Genomic DNA, 24,146 nt, shown 5'->3' on the forward strand with positions numbered 1-24,146 from the left:
GGGTCCTAAGTAACGAATCAAGCACATTTTATAAATGGTTTATTGACCATGTTTAAGACACAGTGTAGACTGTTTTTTAACTATTGTACAATGTTACAGAATGAAAATACAGAGTAAAATGTTCACCTAATAATTAGAAGGCTGGTAGAGGTATATCCCCACCCCTATATTTTTATGGTGCATGACACCTCTGTCTTGTGGACTCTAAGGTGTGTTTTGCAACTTGTGCAGGCTACAGTCTAGAGTGACTCTAGCATGTCATTTAAAGCACATATTACAAAGTTGTCCAATTCGTGCTTCTTCCATCTTAAAATTGTTAGGAAATTAAGGCGCTTTCTAAATAAACAGGATTCTGAGAAATTAATTCATGCATTTATCTCTAGTAGGATTGACTACTGCAATGCGGTGTCCACTGGATGTTCAAACTGTTCTTTATACAGCCTCCAGTTAATCCAAAATGCTGCTGCAAGAATTATCACAAGAACAAGAAAATACGAACATATAACTCTAGTTCTTAAATCCTTACACTTTCTCCCGGTTAAGTTTAGGGCAGATTTCAAAATCCTCCTTTTAACATATTAAGCATTAAGTGGTCAAGGTCCGGTTTACTTGTCTGAACTTATCATGACTTACAAACCAGAGAGCACATTAAGATCTCAGGATGCCGGTCTGCGTATGATTCCAAGGATTAATAAAATAACAGTGGGAGGTTAAGCTTTTAGTTACAGGGCCCCTAAACTGTGGAATGGTCTGCCTGCTACAATAAGAGATGCCCCTTCGGTCTCAGCTATTAAATCCTGGCTGAAGACTCACTACTTCAGTTTAGCATATCCTGACTAGAGCTGCTGATTTACTGTACATACTGCATCTCTGTTGTCAGTCATTAGCTCTAAAACATAAGTAACATTACAGTTATAATTTCACACTAACCCTCACCTATTCTGTTTCTCTTCTCTGTACTCAAATGTGGCACTTGGTGCCATGGCCCATCTGCCAAGTTGTTGTGCCTACTTATGGTAAAGTCATCCCTGATGGAGGATCGCTGGAATCATGGGAAAGAGAGATCATTCCATTGGATTGGCTGGCCCAGCACTGTTTCAGATGTGTAATGGCCAAATGGGGGAGGCAGCTTGATGGATGAGGTCTCCAGGACTATAAACAAATCCAAATCATATTATGTGATGTCATCCATTGTCAAATTCTGCTACAAACTTTTTTATTTTTATACTATATTGAGGATTTGTTCTGCTCTGTGTATTGTTTTGACCCACTTCTTTTTGACACCCACTGCACGCCCAACCTACCTGGAAAAGGGGTCTCTCTTTGAACTGCCTATCACGAGGTTTCTTCCATTTTTTCCCTACAAGGGTTTTTTTGAGAGATTTTCCTTGTCTTCTTAGAGAGTCAAGGCTGGGGGGCTGTCAAAAGGCAGGGCCTGTTAAAGCCCATTGCGGCACTCCTTGTGTGATTTTGGGCTATACAAAAATAAATTGTATTATACAGTCAGAAGATTTCCGATATTTTAACAGGTGACAATAGTAATTAGTGTGAATTGAAAAAGAAATCAAGGTATTCATTTCAGTCGATGGCATCATAATCAAAAAAGTTGTAGACAGTTGAGCTACCAGCACAAAAAAACGTAGGCGATGACAAAAAATCAGGAAATGATCGAATTTAATAAATGTCTAAATAATTACAACTGCAAAAAAAAAAAAAAAAATACACCAGAAAGTTAACTTCATGCTAATACATAAAAGAGAAAATTATATACATTTCTACTGCTGGGTCTTCATCAGGTGGAAACTCTAAACGCAGAATCTGTGGGGATATGGCAAGAACATAAACGGTGGGAGGGTGATGCAAAAAGTAAATACTTTGGAACATGTAGTGCTAGGTTTGGCTGTTTAAAAGCATAATTTGTTGTCCAAATGTGTCTTAAATATTATGACAGAAAAAAGAAATATTAAAAGAACGAAGAAACGTGGATCTGTTCTGGAAGATACAGCTAGGATAAAAGCGCTTCTTTGCCTTAATTCTAAAATCAAGCCGATTCGACAGAGCGCATGTCAGCCAGAAACCTTTCAATTCGAACGTCCTCTCTGACACCGGAAGTAATACTCTTCTGCCGAAACCCCCGCCCCCGCACTGCTCAAACTTGGTTACCAGGCTGGTCGCAGCCGGAGTTGACAGCGCTGCTACAATGTTAAATTGTAAGGTGAGAGCTTACAATGCATGCATCACTAAATTGCTTCCCAGTTTTCAAAGATACACCTGTGTCTCCGCAACAGGAACATAAGCGCTCGTTTTTGTTAATGACCTTGCCTGAAGTTATGTGTGGTGTATTCTCGCATTAAAATTACTTTTATTTTTCCCTGTAGGGAATGTACGTGCCATCACTTCATTCATTACTATATACTGGGGTGATGTGAGTACACATTAAGTTTACTACTGTGAGATGTGCATCATTGATTTTTTTTTTATCTCTCTCGAGTGTTACATCTGGTATATATTGTCGACCCGTCTACCTTGACTTAAAGTGACACGTTCTTCTGTCATTAATGTCTCTTTTCCTTATGTTTTTGGCCCAAATCCGTTCACATGTCGTCGTGCAAAAAAATACCGAATTAACAGAAACAACATGCGTGGTCCAGCGTATGTTTAAACTTATTTTGCAACAGAGAAAACGAAATGTAACAAAAACACATGTAGGAGACATTTAAAGTATGTTTTGGATTGTACTAAGCTGTGCACCAATTTCAGTTTAATTGGTAATTTACTGCGTACTATCGCTAGACCGCATTGCATAACTTAATAGATTGTTTTGTTTTTCTTTCATCTGACTGACTCGAGGAATTATTTGCAGTAGTTGTAAAAGGTACAATGAGTATGATTGATGTGCGATATGCACTACAAGTCAAAACTTTGGACACACCCAGAAATGTTTGTTATTGATACCTTATCAAGAGACCATTACACTGATTTAAAAATATAGCTAAGACATTAATAGTGTTTCTAAAGGCTATTGCTGCTTGAAATTACTGATTTTAATTTGTTATTCACATATGATTGCACAGGAGTCATTCCTCCTCTGCCCTACTGCCCTCTTGTAGCTTATCCTAAATTATTCATGTATAAATGCTAATAGGTTATTGGAGAATCCTTATTATGCTTTTAAGATTACCAGTAAGGTGTTTTGTTTCTTAAACTACACACTTTGATGTACTTATCTTCTGTCAGTTTACCCTCTTCTCTCAAGACAGTAACAGTCATCCTTTGTATGAAATCTTCAGTTTCTTAGCAATCTGTCACATGAAATAACCTTCATTCTACAAAAAAACAAAGACATGTTTCTTGACAAAGTTATTTCAATTTGTCCTTTTTTGAGCTCACAACTAAACTTTAGGAATGCCAGTACCTTGCAACTGAAGTTAACAGAATAGCAGGATTCAGAGGTGTTAATGCAATTAGAAAGGTTTCTTTAATAACCATTTAATAATAATACATTTTATTTATATATAACAACAACAACATTTATTTATATAGCACATTTTCATACAAACAGTAGCTCAAAGTGCTTTACATATTAAAGAATAGAAAAATGAAAGACACAATTATAAAACAAAATAAATCAACATTAACATCGAATAAGAGTAAGGTTCAATGGCCGGGGGGACAGAAAAAACAAAAAAAAAACTCCAGACGGCTGGAGAAAAAAATAAAATCCAGACCATGAGACCGCCCAGTCCCCTCTGGGCATTCTACCTAATATAAATGAAACAGTCCTCTTTGGATTTAGGATTCTAACGCCTTTCCCATGCTCAAGGTGCTTCACAGTGTCTCATAAAGAAAGAGCAGATGTATGTAACGCTGGATACAAATGTTTTCTGAATAGAACAGTAAAACAGATAGATACAGGATACTCAAAGCATTAAATAGAATAAAACACAATAAACCAGAGTAAAATTCTAAATTATGTACTAAAAGAATAGCCTAGCAGATAACATCATTTGTGATATAACACACACAAATTACGCTAAGCATCTGGACAGAGAGGATGACTGAAAGAGGGGGCAGAATGTCAGGTTAAGTTAAAAGCCTTCCTGAGCAGATGTATTTGAAATTTTTTTTTTTTAGAATGAATTGAGTCAGCTGATATAATTAATTTCGGGAGGTCATTCCAAAGTCTGGGTGCTATACAGCAATGGTCCTGTGACCCATAGAGTGCAGGTTTGCCAGAATCAGAGGACCTTAGTGGGCGAACAAGAGCATAGTGATGGAGAAGGCTATTGATGTAGTCTGGAGCAAGGCCATTTAAAGCTTTGTAGGTTAATAATAGAATTTTATTTTCAATCCTGTAAGGCACAGGAAGCCAGCTGAGGCAAAGCAAGATGGGTGTTATGTGCTCGCTGTTGCTGGTTTGTGTTAGGACTCTTGCAGCAGAGTTTTGAATCCGCTGAAGCTGTGATATGAACATTTATATTTTGTTTATATTTAGCATTTATATTGTAAGCAATTAAAGATAAACCGAAGGGGCTTACTATTGGGACACTGATGAATTTGTGGTAAAAATAAGGCTTGGCAGTCATGTGAGTAATACATTAATTTGGAGCAGTAACAGCCACTAGAAACACCAGTAATGTATGTGCTATATTTTTAAATCAATTTAATCTGTCCTGTTAAAAAAGGTCTCAATTTCTATCAACAATATGAAAATTTCTGGGTTTTTACAGACTATTGACTGGTATTATGTGTTTTATGAAAATGTATCTTTTGAAAATGTTCATGTTTCATATATTTAAATAGAATTTCCAGTTACAACAAGTGTCAGCCATGTGTTACAGATCCTTCTAAATTAATTATAAGAAGTTTTCACCTCACTCCGATTCAGTCAGATTTTGGTAGAGAGTATTTTGCAGTGATTACAGTTTATACTGTAAGCCAGCTTCATGCATATATGTACATGTTTTGCAAAAGAGCTCAACCTCCATTAGGACCACTTGAACAACAATTTTTAACCCTTTCCACGCATTTGCTATTGAGGTCTATTATTAAATGATCGTTACTTTTTTAAGATGCTCTAATATGGCTATAGGTGTTTGAATTATTATTCTACCTGGAAAATTATTCATTCAAGTCAAACATAATCCAGTTTTTGCTGTCATCAGTTTGCTTACCTGTAAACTCTGAACTTCTGTTGCTCTCCTACAGTGTTCTGAAAATGCAAGCAATTTTACTGTTGAGTTAAAGGAATGCAATACTCATTTACAGTGAGTGATCATGTCTGTTTTATGCTTTTTTCTCCTGGGGTTCTTTGTATATGGAAGGAAAAATCGATAAAGGTTGAGTATCCCTAATTTCGAAACACCTGGGACCAGAAGTATTTCAGATTTCAGAATACTTCCATGTACATTCTGAGATATCTTGGAAACGCACATTATCATGTAGGGAAATGCAGTCAGTCCTGCTAAATGACGACTCACATATATAATAATTCGTATCACAGAGCAGTTAATATATTGTTCATTGACATGGCAAAATATTAAACCTCAAAAGTGATGAAAATGACATGCAGACTTTTTGCACTGAAAATCCTTTTTGGTTTCGCTTTAATTTACATAGGCTACCTGTTGTCACTTCTCAAGGACCTGACTGACAGATCAGGAATATCTCATTCAACCTTCAATCCCATCATTCCCGCTGTGGCGAAAGCCATTAACCAACTATTGGGTGCTACATTACATTTTCATATGGTGTGGGTGTACATACATAAACCATAACATGATTTTGCCAAAAAAAAGGCAATTTAAAACAATATCCTGTTTTCCCTCCTGTACTAAGAGCAGTTTTCTGCACTAATGTTGCAATAAGAGTGCTTAGTTAGAATGACGATGCTCTTATTAACCATAAGCAGTGACAGTCCATTAACACACAAGTCATTTGTGACAGCAAGATGAGTTTTGAGGTGTGCTGATGTACACACGTTTACCTGCATAGAACTGTGCATATGCCAGGTTTAATAAATAATCTTTTTTTTCCCCATCGAATGCATATTTTCATGCTTGAATCTAAGTTTTATAAATATTTCCCTTGGTGTGGAACTTTACTGAAGTGAACTGCATTCTCCAAACAAAAAAATACTGGAGACATTTTCTCATAATTATGAGAAGTTAAGATCTTGTAATTATGGGGTATGATCTTGTAACATTCCACATCCCAAGAGCCAGCTTCTGTAGCCGAGGATCGGTCTGCCAAGGTCCCTGCCTTCGGCCACCACCCAACTCACACTGCACCCGACCTCCTTGGCCCCTCCCATAGGTGGTGAGCTCATGGGAAGGGGGACCCACGTTGCCTCTGCGGGCTGTGCCCGGCCGAGCCCCATGGGTGCAGGCCTGGCCACCAGGCGCTCGCCATCGAGCTCCACCTCCAGGCCTGGCTCCAGAGGGGGGGCCCGGTGACCCGCATCTGGGCGTGGGAAAATGCAGTCCAAATTTTTTATTCATCATAGAAGGTCTATTGAACCACTCTTTGTCTCATCCCTCACCTAGGACCAGTTTGCCTTGGGTGGCTCTACCAGGGTCATAAAGCCCTGGACATCAGAGCTCCTGGGATCATTGGGACACCCAAACCCGTACACCACGATAAGGTGGCGGTTCGAGGAGGGGTTAGGGTTAATGTTGCTGGATTGGTGGACTCAGGATTGGGTCACTGCTTTTTGCAGATGATGTTGTCCTGTTTGCTTTATCAGGCTGTGATCTTCAGCTCTGTCTGAATCAGTTCTCAGCTGAGTGTGAAGCGGCTAGGATGCGAATCAACACCTCCAAATCCGAGACCATGGTCCTCAGCCGGAAAAGCGTGGAGTGCCCTCTCAGGGTTGGGAGAGAGATCCTGCCCCAAGTGGAGGAGTTTAAGTATCTTGGGGTCTTGTTCACGAGTGTGGGAAGAATGGAGCGTGAGATTGACAGGTGGATCGGTGTGGCATCCGCAGTGATGTGGGCTCTGCATCGGTCTGTCGTGGTGAAAAAGGAGCTGAGCCGTAAGGCAAAGCTTTCAATTTACCAGTTGATCTGTTCCTCAGAGTAGAGCCACTGCTCCTCCGCATCGAGAGGAGTCAGATGAGCTGGCTCGAGCATCTATCTGATCAGGATGCCTCCTGCCTCCTGGACGGCTCCCTGGTGAGGTGTTTCGGGCCCGTCCAACCAGAGGAGGCCCCAGGGAAGACCCAGGACACGCTGGAGGGACTATGTCTCCCGGCTGGCTCGGGAACTCCTTGGGATTCTCCCGGAAGAGCTAGAAGAAGTGGCCGGGGAAAATGTAAGTCTGGGCATCTCTGCTCAAGCTGCTGCCCCCGCGACCCGACCTCTGATAAGCAGAAGAGGATTGACGGATGGATCTTGTAACATATTGCCATTTATTATCATATTACAATTTATTAAAATATTAATAACGCATGTATTTGAAATAAATAATATTTATATATTGATGTAATATTGATATCATATTGCCATTTCTACTTCTTCCCTTATGCTTAAAGTAAAGTTTTAAGTCTTATTTGCTATGAGTTACCTTCAATAGGTGTCAAACTTCATAGAGTTACCCTCATACAAGAAATGATTTGCCAACTCAAAGATGAAAAATGCGAACTACCCCATAAATAACAACTTTATCATTGAAAGGGTCCATGATACAGCCAGGGTGTCTAGAACTGTGTATGTAGCTTTTTGAACAGAATTTCTAGATTGTACAGCAGAGTGACAGAAATGAGAGTGTCATCATTATTGGCAAAATGGTCTGTGGAAAGGATATTGGCATAAGGATCTATGGGTCATGGGTCCTTTTCCTTATGTTTAGTTCCAGCATTTGCAGCAACACTTATTTATGGAGAACATTCTGTGTCAGATGATCTTTGACTCCTTGCCACTGTACTGGAGTCACTGTGAAAGAGATCTCTTGTCAACTGATTTAAATGAAGTTCTGCTGGACCATTTGGGAGTGAAATCTGTGCCATCACAAGACAGACTCAAAGCCATGCTCTTAAAAGTGTTCTACAAACAGATGATTCAACACCCAAAGTGTGCGCTGGACAACATGTTAGCTGCTGCACTGCCATTAAGAACCATTATTTGCACCATAAAAGACATGCAACAAATTTATAATGACAAGAAGCCAACAACCAAAAAGGTCTTAAAAGTGATTATAGCCAGTTTATTGACTCTAGCTAAGAATCAATCCCTCAGGTTCCTACAGCAGTACATACAAGGATTAGATTAGATGAGATGAGATTTATGATTGGTTCTGATATCATATGATCCAAAGAGCTGAAGTAATAAACACCTTTGGAAGGACTGTCGTGACAACTGGTTGCACACCTGTGGATCAGTTTTGTATCCAGCACTTACATTTCCTACCCAAGCTACAGGTGGAGATGGAATGTTGCTTGCTAACTACTTTGTCATAGATATTGTGCAATAAGATGCACCTGCATAGATGAGAGGGGTCCAAGTTGTTATAGCAAAAGTTGTTACAGTGTTCCTTTATCATAGCAATAACACTATATGTAAAATTTGGTTACATGTTTCATCTTCAGATTCAGTGTCACTGTATCCCAGCGTACTGTGACACATAGCTTAATACAGAGGTTGTGACAATAACTGAAAATGTTTTGGAAATATTTGTTGTCTATGCAGCTTTAAGTAAAAGCAAATAGCACACATTGCTATTTTGCATAAAAAGGCCTTACTCAGGTAGCTACATGTGAAGTATTGTAATTGTATCAGTTAATTTTATGTTTTAAGTAATGTAAGTAAAAATTATTTATAAAGCACCTATCACAGACAAAAGTCACAAAGCCCTGAACAATAAAACAGAATAAAATTAAATATCAAAGCAAAATACAAAACAAGGGCAATATGAAAAAACACCCACAGATAGCAGCACTACCTAAATGCCTGGCTGAATAGATATGTCTTAAGTTGACACTTAAACAGACTCTGCTGATCTTTATGTCGCTGGAAGACTTCCGTAACCTTGGAGCAGTGGTTTGAAATGCGTAATTCCCACTTGTCTTTAATCTGGTATGAGGAACCGAAAAGAGATCTAACTGAGCAGATCTCCGAGTATGGACTGAAGTGTGGTGCTGAAGGAGGTTTGTGATATGTCGGGGACCATGCAGAGCTCTGTAAGTAAGTGCCAAAATTTTTAATTGGGATCCAATGTAGAGAGTGCAAAGTTGGGGAGATGCGAGTCCATTTGTGTGAACATGTTAAAAGCCTAGCATCTGCATTTTGGATCTCCTGAAGGCGAGAGAAAACTTCACAAACAATACCCAGTGAATACTATACAGCATTTTATTCATTCTTACTGTTAACAGAAGCTCTTTATAAATAGTAGGTATTCAATGGGTTACTGAGAAACAAAAGGTAAAACATTAGATCATGACAACATTTATTGCAACCACGTGTCAAAGAACTGTATGCTGCCAGCAACTCCTGTCAGCATTATTGTAGAAATCATTTGATGTCAGTCCATACAGGCTTTTTGATTAACACTAATATTTTCAGTAGGTGTTGGTTGATGCTCAGAGACACCATACAAAACAGCTTGAACACATTTCAGATGCATACATATTTTATCCATGAAGCGTTCTATATTTATTTAGCTGTTCCTGAAGGAACAAAGTAATATTTAATAGGTCAAAGTGTGCTTTTCACCTGTACAGTCTCATTGCCTTTAGGTACTAGTGCAATGTTGACATACTACTAATAACGACATTAGCATTACAAAATGATATCAGTATTTCCCAATGCCTCAAACAAGGGAGGAAATAAAATTGGATTAAGTCAGTTAGCATTATGACCAAACCCCGATAGTTGATGAAGTCATGAAGCTCACTGAATTATGGTAACCTCAATCGTCAGTTGTGTGCATAGCTTTGTGGCAGTTCATGGGGTATGGCTTTACCACCGTATGATCATTATTTATGTACTAAAGCGCTCAAATGATTTACTGGAGACCAGAACAAAACCGCATTGAATGAATAAATATATTTGTAATCTGCACATATGTTGTTCACATATGTTTAAATAAAAAAGGAGAAACGTAAGTAAGGTAATGTCAGCGCTCAAAAAGTTTTACATTTTGGAATTTCTGATTAGGGATACTTAAATTGTACAGTAATCTTCACAGTAATTACTATACCTATATAAATTGAGGTCGTAATGAGAAGGAAGTAGATGTTGTAGTGGACTCTGCAGTGTCTACAATCGAGACATTTTACAGAAGCAATTAAAAAGGTTAATAGGTTGTTGAGTATTACACTTCAAAGAATGGAGTATAAGTCAAGGGAGGTTGTGTTTGAGGTATCTATACCAATAAAAGGCAAAGCCCTCACTGACTGACTGACTCACTCATCACTAATTCTCCAACTTCCCGTGTAGGTAGAAGGCTGAAATTTGGCAGGCTCATTCCTTACAGCTTACTTACAAAAGTTAAGCAGGTTTAGTTTCGAAATTCTGCGCATAACAGTCATAACTGGAACCTACTTACGTACATATATACGGCCATAGCCTGCAGCTCGGTCGCCGTGAGAGGCGGAGTTGCATCCCCCATCATCACGCCTCCCACGTAATTGAGTGCCTGCCCATATAAGGCCGTCCGTCAGCAGCAATCCAATAGACACGCTGCCGCTAAATATTCGCGGGTGAAGGACTGTGCTTATGCAAACGGAGATGAGATGGTCAGGGATAGACTAGTGTTTGGCACAAACTCAGCGAAAGTGCGAGAGAAACTTTTAAGTAAGTCTTAAGGTCTTAGCTAACATTAAATAAAGCCGTGGACATCGCAAGATCGCACGAGAGAGCACAAGCACAGCTGAGAACCTTTGATGCATGTACTCCGAGCGGCTCATGTGAACTGACTGTGAACGCAGTACGCAGAGAACAAGCAAGAGCTCCAAAGAAAGCAGCTGAACAAAAATGCATTACACAATTGAGAAGGCAGCAAAAGAATATGAAGCGAGTGACGAATACGATACAAGCATATTCATAAGTGCAGCTACTGCGGAAACAAAGCACAGGGATAGAATAGTGTAAACCTTAAGTTTAAATTAAGTTCATAGAGTGGTTGCTGCTGGCGTTTGTCATGCCTATGACGAACGAGCGATATCGCAAGATGCAAGTTTAGGAAAGCAATGAGAAGACGTTCATAGACAGGGTATAAACAAGACTTTTGATCACTTTGTAACGGAGTTAAAATTGCTATAACGGAGTTAAAATTGCTGGTGAAGGACTGTGCTTATGCAAACGAAGATGAGATGGTCAGGGATAGAATAGTGTTTGGCACAAACTCAGCAAAAGTAGGCTTATTCCAGGAGAGAAACTTTCAAGTGCCGGGTCTGAGCTAACATTAAATAAATTATGTAACTGTTTAATTCATTGGGTCAGCGTGTAACTGTTAAATTAGCGTGCCCTTTTTTCTTCTGTTTTTTTGCATTCAGAAAAGTGTGCTAGTATAATTACCTTTAGAAGAAATTAAGAAATTTGTATTTTTTACATAGCTTTAAATGCTTAACTTTTTTACCATTTTTTCCTTTGGAGTTTGCTACCTTAATTGCATATAAAATGTACATTTTAAATGTTTGTTTTTTATATAGTAAAAGTGAACTGTATAAAAACTACTGTTTGGGGAAAAAATGCAAAATGTAATAGTTTCCTGTACAGTAGGTGATTGTGATTTTGATCATGGACTGCTGCAGTTATTTAGTTCCCAAAACAGACAAGTCTATCTCTGCCCACTTCTACACTCTGTGGTGTATCCTTATGCATGTTTGATATACATGGCCTCTGCTTTTCTTTAGGCTTCTTGAGCAACAGTACAAACCTGCGGTTTTGCATTGTGTGGGTTTATCATCTGTTTATTCTAGCCTATTGTGTATGCACTCCAAGTTTTTGTTGTTGTTAATCAAATGTTGTGGCTTTTATTGTAATCATGCAACATATGATACTCCTGAAAGCCCAAAGTTCCTCTAAATTTGCTGGGGTGCTGATTCTTTTTAGGGTTTAGAGAAATAGGTTGTCATTTTATACCCACAAATGCACACACATTCACACTCTTACTAAAACTAACTTGGGATCAATTGCCAGGTCACCCCTTCATGTCTTTGGGTATGCAAGAGGAAACCTCATACTCCATCTGGAAGAACATGTAAGTTGTACGTGGACAAGAGAGAGGGTAAATCCATAAAGCAGCAGCGCTATCATAGCACCATATATAAGACCTACTTATTTATACAGTATTATTTACAGTATTATGTTTTCCAGTAAGCATTTCCATTACTTATTCTATATGGTTCTGTTTTTCAATGTGCTTATGCGGCTTTAAAGAAGTAGGTGATTTGTGGAATTTTACATTCTTATTTATATGAAAAGTACATCCATGATGTTTAAAGAAGCAGGTGATTTGTGGAATTTTATATTCTTGTTTATATGAAAAGTACATCCATGATCCTCTGTGAACAGACAGGTGAATCAACATGTTATCTCAGGAAAAACAGTGGCACAAATCTGAAATAAAACATATTGTTTCCAGTTTCCTTTTGTTGTCACAAATATACCTTAGAAATATAGAAGGCATATATTCTGAAACTGAAACCTTTACCAATTTAAAGTTGATGTATTTGGTAAGTTTTAATGCATTTGTTTCACATTTGGACTGATTGCCCATAGACACCTTTTTAACCTGCATAAACACATTATTTGTTGACATGGCATCATTCCCATCATTCATTGGTCAAGAGTCCTGTCTTTAATTCATAAAGCTCATTCCTGTGTGAATATGTTTTCTTCCGTGTGCACTGCTCTGATTTTTACGAAAGTATTTATTTAACAATATTGTAGCAAAAATGTCTGCATTTTATCCATTATGGAAGATGACTACTATGGGATTTTTTAAGGATATTTTTATGCTGTTTGCTATGGTGCAGATATGGTCTCCTTAGACGTGCATTATGGCAAAGATTTTTATTTCTGTGTCCCATGAAAACATGAGATTAACAGTTTTTCTCAGCCATTTTTACAAACAACATGGGTAAATAACATATGAAAAAATGTAGGTGGAGTATTCCTTTAATGTATGAAAACACTAATAGAAATAAACACCTTTCTTTTTGTGTCAGTGGCACCATTTGTTTCAGTTTTTTTGCACAGTATAGTAGTTCATTTTGCTGCTAATTCACTTTTGCAGAGTTTATTTTGTCCTCAATATTTATCCATTTTTGGCGTTTCAGTGTGGAACTAAAAAATCGATCTGAAAACACTAGTAATGTGGACAGAAATTTTTGAAAATGAAAATGCTGTTGTCAATTTCATCTGTGTTAGTGTGGACTAAGCCTTCGATTGGGTCTGTTTTTCAGAATTCTAGTTTTTGTATTAATACAATATGGTGTGAATCAAGGTTATTATAGTTTTGTCTTTTTATATTAGTTTTTATTCTATATTTTTTCTGACCTTACTTGGAAATTCCATTTAGTTTTAGTTTTCCTTCATTGTGTATTTTTAGTTTTCCTTTAGTTTTTATTTCACAGAGACATTTCTATATTATTTTTATATCTATCAGTTTCAGTTTTAGTAATTATGGCATGGAGCTCCTACGGAGTTCAGTTTTGTGTCACAATCTGACAGAACAGTACACTTAATGGATTTGGATATGAGTTTAATGTTAGTAGAAGCTTACTACACTATTTGGTTTACTATCTGGTTTTGCTTTTGTCTGATAAAAAAAAGCATAATCAAAACCAGAATGTACTGAATATGAACAATTTTACACAATTTTGTAATTTTTAAAATATTTTCTATGTCATTTGTGCTGAACAAATCTGTGCTGACTGTTGGCACTTTTAGATTTTTCTTTATTGCCCAAAATGTGCCAATTTGTAATGAAATTGAAGTGAATTTTAAGGTTTGAGGGTTTTTTATTCAAAATGTCTACAGCACACAACCTAAAAGTTAATACATATCTCGCTCCAAGACAATGTGCTTAAAATGAATGCATTCAATATTTCATTCAAAAATCTCCCATACTGGGATTTGTTATTTTCTACCAGCCATACTGATCTGTGATTCCATCTTGGGCACATACAATTTATAGACAGAATTTTGCCACCTGCAGGCCTAAAAAGATATCAAAAGTCAGAAAACAGATTGTACTGAGTTCTGACAGGTGTGATCATGAAAATCACGTGGCTTAGAAAGAAAAGGACTCTTAGACTTGAATCAGTGTGCTGAAAAACAAGCAGGTAGTCTGAAGGTTAGGAGTGGTGAGACTTGAATAGCCAATGTATAAGAAAGGTAAACCCTTTATGAGCAGAGTAACAGCAGGTAATAGGAGTATGGACAGGCCCAAAACGACAGAGACAGCATCTGAGATTAAGAACAATATATACATTATCTAAACCTGCTTATCCAGAGTAGGATCACAGGAAACCTGGAGCCTATCCCAGCAGGTTAGGATGCAAGGCAGCAAAAAGCCCTGGTATGCAATATGTATGACATACCTGATGTCAAGAACAAAAAGAATATGATATTTCAACTTCCTACTTTGAGAGAGAGAGAAACTTTGAAAAAAGGGGGACAAATATTTTAAAATGTAATTCTGCTAATGGATTATTTTCACAATATCAGGTATTTTGAGTTGTGAATATGAACTAAAAAAGATAAATTAATAAATATAAAATAAATACAAAAACACATTAGTATGTTTAGTTTTTCATCACTTGGCAGACTGGCTTCGCCTGCCTACTTTTGTTTGTATCGCTTCATTGTTAAATGATATTTTTAAAGCAAAAGTGATTGGTCAGTAACAATATGCTGATCTTGTATGATGACCTAGTCAGTCTCTTGATCAGTGTTGTTTTTTCAAAAGCCGGGAGTGGTCTCCCCTAGACTTTCTCATAAACTCAGATATGGGGATGGATATTTGAGGAGTAAACCACAAGACAATGATTATATTTTTATATTATGTACATTAAAGAACCATTAATAACAAATCAAATTAATAATATATTGAACAATTATTATAAAAGTAAAGTTGAATAAATCGGACTCTGCAGCAGCATGAATTAAAAAGAAAAAAAAACTGAGTATGTGTTCAGGTAACGTACCACTTCTAGTTGATGGATTTGGCCTAAAAGTTAATACAGATCTACAATTTTGGAACAACCACATGCTGAATTTTATCCATCTATCTCATTGCATTTTTGAGTTATCGTGTTTACACACACACAAATAATTCTAAAATACGGTACATTTGGACTCAGGGAGGTCTGTAACATCAAGATTCATTTTGGGAATTTCTTTAATGTTTACTATACTTTATACTTTGTATACGAGAAAGTAAAAATGATTTCTCCTATGAGAAGTGGCAGGTGAATTACTGTCAACAAAAAGCAGTCACCTGAGAAATAAACCGAAATGTTACTCACTTGTGATTTTTCTGTCTATATGGTAAAGGTTTTGTTGACTAGCACATTCCGATTTAAGCAGTTTACATCTTGATATAGAACAAGCACAAAAAAAGGAAGCACGTAAATCGCTTTTTATTTCACACGCTTTATGCGCCCACATTCTGCTTGCTCTGTCACCGCAAATGCTGTGTGAATACCTGCCCTCTGTCAACTGGATCAATTTATGTGGGTGGTTTGTGGTGGATGACTTTCTGTTTTAGAGTTAAAAGTTACAAGGGTTAAAGACTTAACGGCAAGAATATTCATTCAAAAACGAAAACTAAAAATATTTTAGTAAATTATTTTATTTCAGTTAGTCTTTCCAGCTACTTTAGTAGTTTTGTTTAGTTTTAGTTTTTCATTTTGGTTTTGTTATTTTATTTCAGTTTACGAAAATGTTTTTTTAATAATAGTTTCAGTTTTGATTTTAGTTTTCGTTAACTATAATAACCTTGGTGTAAATACATATGCTTTGTATTTCATTGTCTCTTGATGAATACCTGTGAAAATGAAGCCTTAATCAAATAAGTTTATTTTTGCTAGGCATAAAATGACAAACAGGAATTTGATTTATGCAGTGATATGGATATAAATAAAATACTGTATATAACTAGCTTCTTGGCTTCATTAACTTTAATGTTACAGGTTGAAAAGCAAAAAAGCAGTAAAAATAAAATGAACAACAATATATGGTCCATTGAACTGTCATTCAAGGCACAACTAAATAAAACTAAAGAAAGGAAAATAGCTGTTGCATATGTTTAATGCTGTAACAAATTCACTTTACTGAAGGCTTAACCAAATAAAATTGTCACACTTTATTTTGTAGAAATTAAGGCTTAGTGTAACAGTACTTTTTTATTATTTTTTTTCTGAGGCCTCTTCATTGCAATTTGTTTAGAACATTAGAACAATGTGGACAAGAGCAGGCCATTCTGCCCAATAAAGCTCGCCAGTCCTATCCACTTAATTCTTCTAAAGTAAGCACTTACTGAACCAATGCAAATCTCTCAGTAATCCAGCATCTCTCTTATACTTGCCAACAGACACAAACTGGATATCTGCAGGGAGAAAATGCCATATTAACCAAAGTGGTAGTGTACTCAAACAAGTAAAAGGTAATTGTTACATTAATGATATTACATTGATTAAGCATGCCTTTCAAAAGTGTGCACACTGGACCTTAATAGCTCTATCTTCTTTTGGATTTTATTAAAATCAAATAACATTCCATACAAATTAGTCAGATTTTACAGGACTTGGTTTGAAACAAATCAACCCCCACCCATGAGAGAGAGCTAGGCCAGAGGGGAGTGAATGTGCTTCCTCAATGAAAATGGTTATTCTAAAATGTTATTGATTAGTTCCTGCCAGGTTTTGAAAAAGTTTTGTACAGATCCTCAAAGTGAGAGTTTGATTTTTTCCAGTTTCAAATAGTATATACCACAAGTTAGCCACTGACTTAAAGTTAGGATTCTTCCAATTGAGCAAGATAAGTCTATGTGCCAATAGTGAAGTAAAGGCATTTACAGTTTGTTTGTCCTTCTCCACTTTAAGCCTATCTGGAAGTACACCAAACACAGCTGTTAATGGATTAGGAGGTATTGTGACACCAAGGCTGTCTGAAAGGCATTTAAAGATTTTGGTCCAGAATGATGTTAATTTGGTGCACGCCCAAAACAAGTGGCCCAGTGTGGATGGAACTTGATTACAACGTTCGCAGGTTGGTTTGCCCTGGAAACATTTTGGACAATTTTAAACAAAACAGATGTGCCTGATTTATAATTTTAAGTTACAATTGTATGCTTTGCGCATATGGAGCTCGAGTGAATTCTGTGCACTGCTACCTTCCACTCCTTTTCTGAGATGTTGAGTGAAAGATCCATTTCTCACTATACTCTTGGATCTGTAAATTGGTTTTATATATTACGGAGATGCTCTCTGACATAGAGGTAGGTGGGCGGTGAGGAAAATTGGACAGGTTTTGTTTAACAAAGTTTCATATTTGAAGGTAGTGAAAGAAATGTGTTGCTGGAAAGTTAAATAAGAAGTGTACTTGTTCGTAGGATGCAAAGACGTTGTCTATGTACAGATCTCCAAGTAATTTAATCCCAAATGTTTTCTAGACATTATAAACTGCGTATGTTTGAAAGGGTGGAAAAAGGTGGTTCTCGTGCAGGGGTGCCACAGATAAAAGATTCTCTATCTTAAAATACTTCCAACATTGGTTCCATTCTGAGTAAGTGAAGCACAATTGGGTTGTTAGTATATTGACGATAACTTGCAATTATAGGGATACAAAGCAAGGAATATAAAGACGTACTGCAGGATTTTATTTCTATTGCGGACCAAGCCTGTGTATGTTCATCTATTTGTGTCCGTGTCCAGGTTTTTATACCTTGTATATTCACTACAGTAATAAAATTGAAAGTTTGGTGGAGCCATGCCACATTCTCCCTTAGGTCTTTGTAGGGTCGCCCTTTGGATATGTGGACGTTTTGAATTCCAAATAAATGAGGTTATGGTTGAATCTAATTTCTTAAAAAAATATTTATTGATGTACTGTATATTGGAATGTTCTGAAATAAAAAAAGATTAGGAAGGATATTCATCTTAACAAAGTTAATTCTAAGTTTTTGCTGCTAGGACTGCAGGCACAGTATTTTGTTGATCTGATATATACAGTACAATATCATCTGCATATAGAGAAAATTTAATAATCCCCTTTATCTCATAAGCATTTCTTATCTCATAAGCATTTCGACAGTGAACTACCAGTGGCTCAATGGCGAATTAAAAAAAGCAGTGGTGACAAGGGGCATCCTTGTCTGGTACCACGTTCTACTTTAAATTAGTCTGAATTAATGTTGTTTATACAAACTGAAGCTTTTGGACTGGTATACAGTAGTTTGATCCATGCACAGTGTAGTGAAAAGGCAGTTCCATTCAACCATATCAAATAATTTTTCTGCATCCAACAATAATATCTCCGGGGTTTAGACTTTGTGGGTGAATATATTATATTAAACAGGCGTCGAAGATTGGAAGCTAAGTGTCTGCCTTTAATAAATCCAGTTTGGTCTTGCGATATTACCGAAGGAAGCACTTTGTCAATCCTTCTAGCTAGGACTTTGGAGAGTATCTTAACATCATTATTCAGAAGTGTATGATGCACGTTGTAGTAAGTTTTTATTTTGTTTAGGAAAGACCATAATTAATGCTTGGGAAAAAGTTTGAGGTAGATTTTGATTGTCTCTATCTTCTGTAAATGCTGCTAATAAAAGGGGAGCTAGCTGAGTTGAATTTTTTTATAAAATTCGGCAGGGTAGCCATCAGGGCCTGCTGCTTTCCCACTGTTGAAGTGAGTTAATATCATCTACTAATTCTGATAGTGCCAGATGTTTATCCAATTCCTCTGCACTAAGAGTATCTATTTGTGGTGTCTGTAATGTATCCAGAAATGCATTAGGTTGTGTTTGTCTTCTTTAAACTCAGTACAATATAAGGACTTACAGTAGTCTGTAAACGTGTGCATTAAATTTTTATTGTCAATGATTTTTTCTTCGTCTGTGTTGGTGATTGTTGGGATTGCATTGTGAACTTCCTGCTTGTGGATTTGTTGAGCTAACATCTTATCAGCTTTCTCTCCATGTTCGTAGTAATGCTGTCTTGATTTAGAAATGTATTGTTCAATTACTTTAGTTGTTACGAGGTTGAGTTCTGAATGCAGAGCCTGTCTTTTCCTATGAAGTGCCTCACTTGGACACCTGGCATGTTCATGATCTATTCTAGTAATTTCACTGATTAGCTCTGATACCTTCTTGTTACCAATTTATTTCTGTGGGAAAGATATGAGATGATAATGGCTGCATCTTCTATTTCAATTTTCTGCATCAGTATATAGGCTATGGAAGCAATAGTCTGCCAGATATACTGTCCTGTGTCATGGTACTTTACTTTTTAGAATATTAGAACAATCTATCCAAGAACGTACCATTCAGCTCAATAAAGCTTACCCATCCTATTCACTTTATTCTTCCAAAATAACATCAAGTCTAGTTTTAAAATTCCCTACTCTCTACCACAATACTTGGTAACTTATTTCTTGTGTCCGTGGTTCTCTTTGTAAAGAAAAACTTCTTAATGTTTGTATGAAATTTACCCTTAACAAGTTTTCAACTATGTCCCTGTGTTCTTAATTATTTTTTTAAAGTAACAGTCTCCACTGTACTGATTCCCTTCATAATTTTACAAACTTCAGTTATGTTGCCTCTTAATCTCCTTTTGCTTAAACTGAAAAGGATCAGCTGTCTTAATATTTCCTCATAATTCATCCCCTGCAGTCCTGGAATCGAGCTAGTTACTGTTCTCTGGACTTTTTGTAGTACTTCTATGTGTTTTTGTAGTCTGGAGATCAAAACTGTACCCTTTGCTCCAGTTGAGGTCTAATCAGTGCATTATAAAGTTTGAGCACAACATCCTTTGATTTGTACTCCATATATGTTGCATCTGGAAAGTATTCACAGCGCATCACTTTTTTCACATTTTGTTATGTTACAGCCTTATTCCAAAATGGATTATTTTTACAAATTTAATAAAAATAATAAAAACTGAGAAATCACATGTACATAAGTATTCACAGCCTTTGCTCAATACTTTGTCTATGCACCTTTGGCAGCAATTACAGCCTCAAGTCTTTTTGAATATGATGCCACAAGCTTGGCACACCTATCCTTGGCCAGTTTCGCCCATTCCTCTTTGCAGCACCTCTCAAGCTCCATCAGGTTGGATGGGAAGTGTCAGTGCACAGCCATTTTAAGATCTCTCCAGAGATGTTCAATCGGATTCAAGTCTGGGCTCTGGCTGGGCCACTCAAGGACATTCACAGAGTTGTCCTGAAGCCACTCCTTTGATATCTTGGCTGTGTGCTTAGGGTCGTTGTCCTGCTGAAAGATGAATCATCGCCCCAGTCTGAGGTCAAGAGCGATCTAGAGTAGGTTTTCATCCAGGATGTCTCTGTACATTGCTGCAGTCATCTTTCCCTTTATCCTGACTAGTCTCCCTGTTCCTGCCACTGAAAAACACACCATATGCTGCCACCACCATGCTTTACTGTAGGGATGGTGATCAGCGGTGCCTGGTTTCCTCGAAACGTGACGCCTGGCGTTCACACCAAAGAGTTCAATCTTTGTCTCATCAGACCAGAGAATTTTGTTTCTCATGGTCTGAGAGTCCTTCAGGTGCCTTTTGGCCAACTCCAGGCATGCTGCCATGTGCCTTTTACTAAGGAGTGGCTTCCGTCTGGCCACTCTACCATACAGGCCTGATTGGTCGGTTGCTGCAGAGATTCTGGAAGGTTCTCCTTTCTCCACAGAGGACCGCTGAAGCTCTGACAGAGTGACCATCAGGTTCTTGGTCACCTCCCTGACTAAGGCCCTTTTCCCCCGATCGCACAGTTTAGATGGCTGGCCAGCTCTAGGAAGAGTCCTGGTGGTTTCGAACATTCTTCCACTTACGGATGATGGAGGCCACTGTGCTCATTGGGACCTTCAAAGCAGCAGAAATTTTTCTGTAACCTTCCCCAGATTTGTGCCTCGAGACAATCCTGTCTCTGAGGTCTACAGACAATTCCTTTGACTTCATGCTTGGTTTGTGCTCTGACATGAACTGTCAACTGTGGGACAGGTGTGTGCCTTTCCAAATAATGTCCAATCAACTGAATTTACCACAGGTGGACTCCAATTAAGCTGCAGAAACATCTCAAGGATGATCAGGGGAAACAGGATGCACCTGAGCTCAATTTTGAGCTTCATGGCAAAGGCTGTGAATACTTATGTACATGTGCTTTCTCACGTTTTTTTATTTTTAATAAATTTGCAAAAACCTCAAGTAAACTTTTTCATGTTGTCATTATGGGGTGTTGTGTGTAGAATTCTGAGGAAAAAAATGAATTTAATCCATTTTGGAATAAGGCTGTAACATAAAATAATGTGGATAAAGTGATGCGCTGTGAATACTTTCTGGATGCACTGTATATAACCTAACATTCTGTTAGATTTCATGATGGTTTCCAAGCACTGTTTGGAATGTTGGTAGTGACAAGCCCACTATGTTTCCTTCTCATAAGGTGTACTTTCAGTTTTCAGACCTAACTTTTTTACGTCCTACATATACTAATTTACATTTACATAAATTAAATTTCATCTGCCACAATTTTGCCCAAGCTTGTATGCTGTCTAAGTTCAGTGGATTTTAGATTTTCTTCCAGTCCAACCAGCTTATTATGTACTGTATATTCCTATCCAAATCATTTTTATATTTTAAAAATAACAGTGGACCTAGTGCTGAATATTATCTTTGAAGACAATTCAGACCCTATGAATCTTTCAACTGTTATATTAAAATTTTATAATATGCTGTAGTTGTTTAAACTTGTGGAGTGTCTGTTATATTTGCTACAATGGAAGAAATGCTTTGTATCTGACTTTTTACAAGATATATATTGTATATTTGTTTTCGACAATAATTTACTGCAAGCCATAGAAATTTGACAATGATTGTCATACAGAATTACTTAGAAACACGTGAATGCAATTGAAAAAACCTAGAAAGGAAAACGGGTAACAAGGTAGATTACAAGATATGTAAAACCCCAGGAAACTATATTAAAATATGGAGATAGTAGGAAGAGGCTTGTCCTTACATTGAGCAAGTAGTCAAGGATGTTAATTACCACTAAGAACTAAGATTTTGTTTCACCCAGGATGATCTAATAGTTGTAAAGTAACATACAGCAGATCTAAAATGTAACTGAGAAAAGGGTGGGTTTCCGGGTGATTTTTAAATGCATAAATGGATGGATGCTCATAATATGTACTGTAGAGTTGTATGACCATTTGTTTAATGTTGGGAACTACAGTTTTAGAATCAGAAGAAGGCCCTGATAGAATAATAGGAAGCAATAGTGCTTTAGGTTCAATATTCTGTAATTTGCAGATTTTACATTAGTTTTGAATGTGATTCTTTATTAAACACAAAGTTGTAATTTCCCAGCTGCAGTCACTGCCAATATATCTAGCCATCAATTTTCAAAACTACTAAATACAAAGAATTGATAAAATTACTTATCTACTAGTTATTTAACAAGAATTCAGCTTAATCTGTTCATATGAAAGTTTGCTTGAATTTTGAAATATCTGTCTTAAGATCATCACTTCACTTGTCAGAATTAAACAGTACCAAATACTTTGTATGAATTTCTTTATTGACATGTTGTAGACAATACAGGTTGTTCTTTCAAATGCAGGCTTCAAGTACACCAAAACAGTTCTCATGTTTAAAATACTCACTTGTTGAACAAAAATACTTGCTTGTTAAGTGTATAGTATATATCCTATGCAGCCCTGTGGATGTCTAAACAGAAGCTCTACCAGAGTGATGGTGCCATCCAGCATACTGGGTGAATGTATTTCCCATGGAGGAGTTTTTTTAGACTGTCCTTCCATTATCATGTTCATCCAACTGGGGAAGGTTTAACCCACCATCCTGGATTTGCCGCCAGTACATCCATGCATATTTCTAGCACAATCTTTGTAATCTGGTAGCCTGTAAGTAAAAAGTAGTTAATCAGATTGTTCTTGTTATTCTTCTATTACAGTCTTGTTCAGAAATAAACCCTTTACTTAAGGTTATGCATTGATCACTCTAAATGTTGACTGGCTCTAAAGCAGTTCTGTGGTTCGTGATCACAACTACTGCAACTACCGCTTTTGTCTCTGAAGTAGCTAGGCCTCAATTATCACACTGGTTGTTTCCATTTTCCATGTGGTGGCTGTTGCTTAGGGGAATATTTGCCTTCCTCACTTAAGGTTTATGGGGTGATTCAAGTCTTGTAGGACTGTTGGCATCTACTTGTATTGATTGGTCAAGCTGGAACACAGATGCATTCTCTCAATTTTAATGGGTTCCTTGTGCTCGGTCTTCTGTTCTTCCATGACATGAATTGTCTTTGCATTTTAGACCAGGTCTGATAGAAATGAAATGTCACATTTATGAGTTTAAACTTCAGCAGTTGCAATTTTCAAGTATGTATTCTTGAAGCAATGCTGTCTTGATGGTGACCTCACAGCATGGTTATTTTGCTGCTATGTCTGCAATACTGATTTTTTTCTTTTACAAGGCTGTTTCATTTACTGGTGCTCAACAAAGATGTCAGTATAACATTATCATTTCATATGTACAGTATATATGCATACACTTCATATATACAATTTTAAGGACTACTTTAACACTGTAGTAAGGTGGCAAAGACAAAATGCTTTAGGGGAGGTTAGGAAGCGGTCCAGGACTCTAGGTCATAACTTTTGTTTTTCCTAACTGGTTTTGCTCTTATTTTCCAGGATATTGCAATCTGTTGCTGCTGCTGTGGGAGGTTTTGGAAGGTGATTTTCCTTGCAGATCTTCTGTTGGGGAAGTCCTTTTTTAATGCATGATCAATTGTTCTAGAGGGACAGTAAAATATGCCTCAGCTTTTGTGTCAGACATGCAAAATGAGGGTAGCTCCCAGTGGTGATGCTTGACAGTTAATTTGTTTTCCTTGGTGAAATGGGAACAAAGTCCGTGGGATGCTTGAAGACCAAAAAGTTCTTCAGCA

At 37.2% G+C, this 24,146-nt stretch overlaps 1 protein-coding gene across 2 annotated transcripts in view; it reads left to right on the forward strand.

Moving 5' to 3' along the window:
• The first annotated feature begins 2,114 nt into the window (after positions 1 to 2,114).
• miga1 (mitoguardin 1) overlaps positions 2,115 to 24,146 on the forward strand; it is a 99,110-nt gene continuing 77,078 nt past the window's right edge. Inside the window, exons 1-2 of one of the 2 annotated variants that reach the window (XM_039736057.1) lie at positions 2,118 to 2,215; positions 2,379 to 2,425. The gene's annotated coding sequence lies outside the window, so the exon portion shown is untranslated. Of the gene's footprint in view, positions 2,216 to 2,378; positions 2,426 to 24,146 lie in introns of both variants that reach the window. The other variant, XM_039736056.1, reaches the window with a different exon arrangement.

The sequence above is a fragment of the Polypterus senegalus genome, chromosome 14 (genome assembly GCF_016835505.1).
Source record: "Polypterus senegalus isolate Bchr_013 chromosome 14, ASM1683550v1, whole genome shotgun sequence".
NCBI lineage: Eukaryota > Metazoa > Chordata > Cladistia > Polypteriformes > Polypteridae > Polypterus > Polypterus senegalus.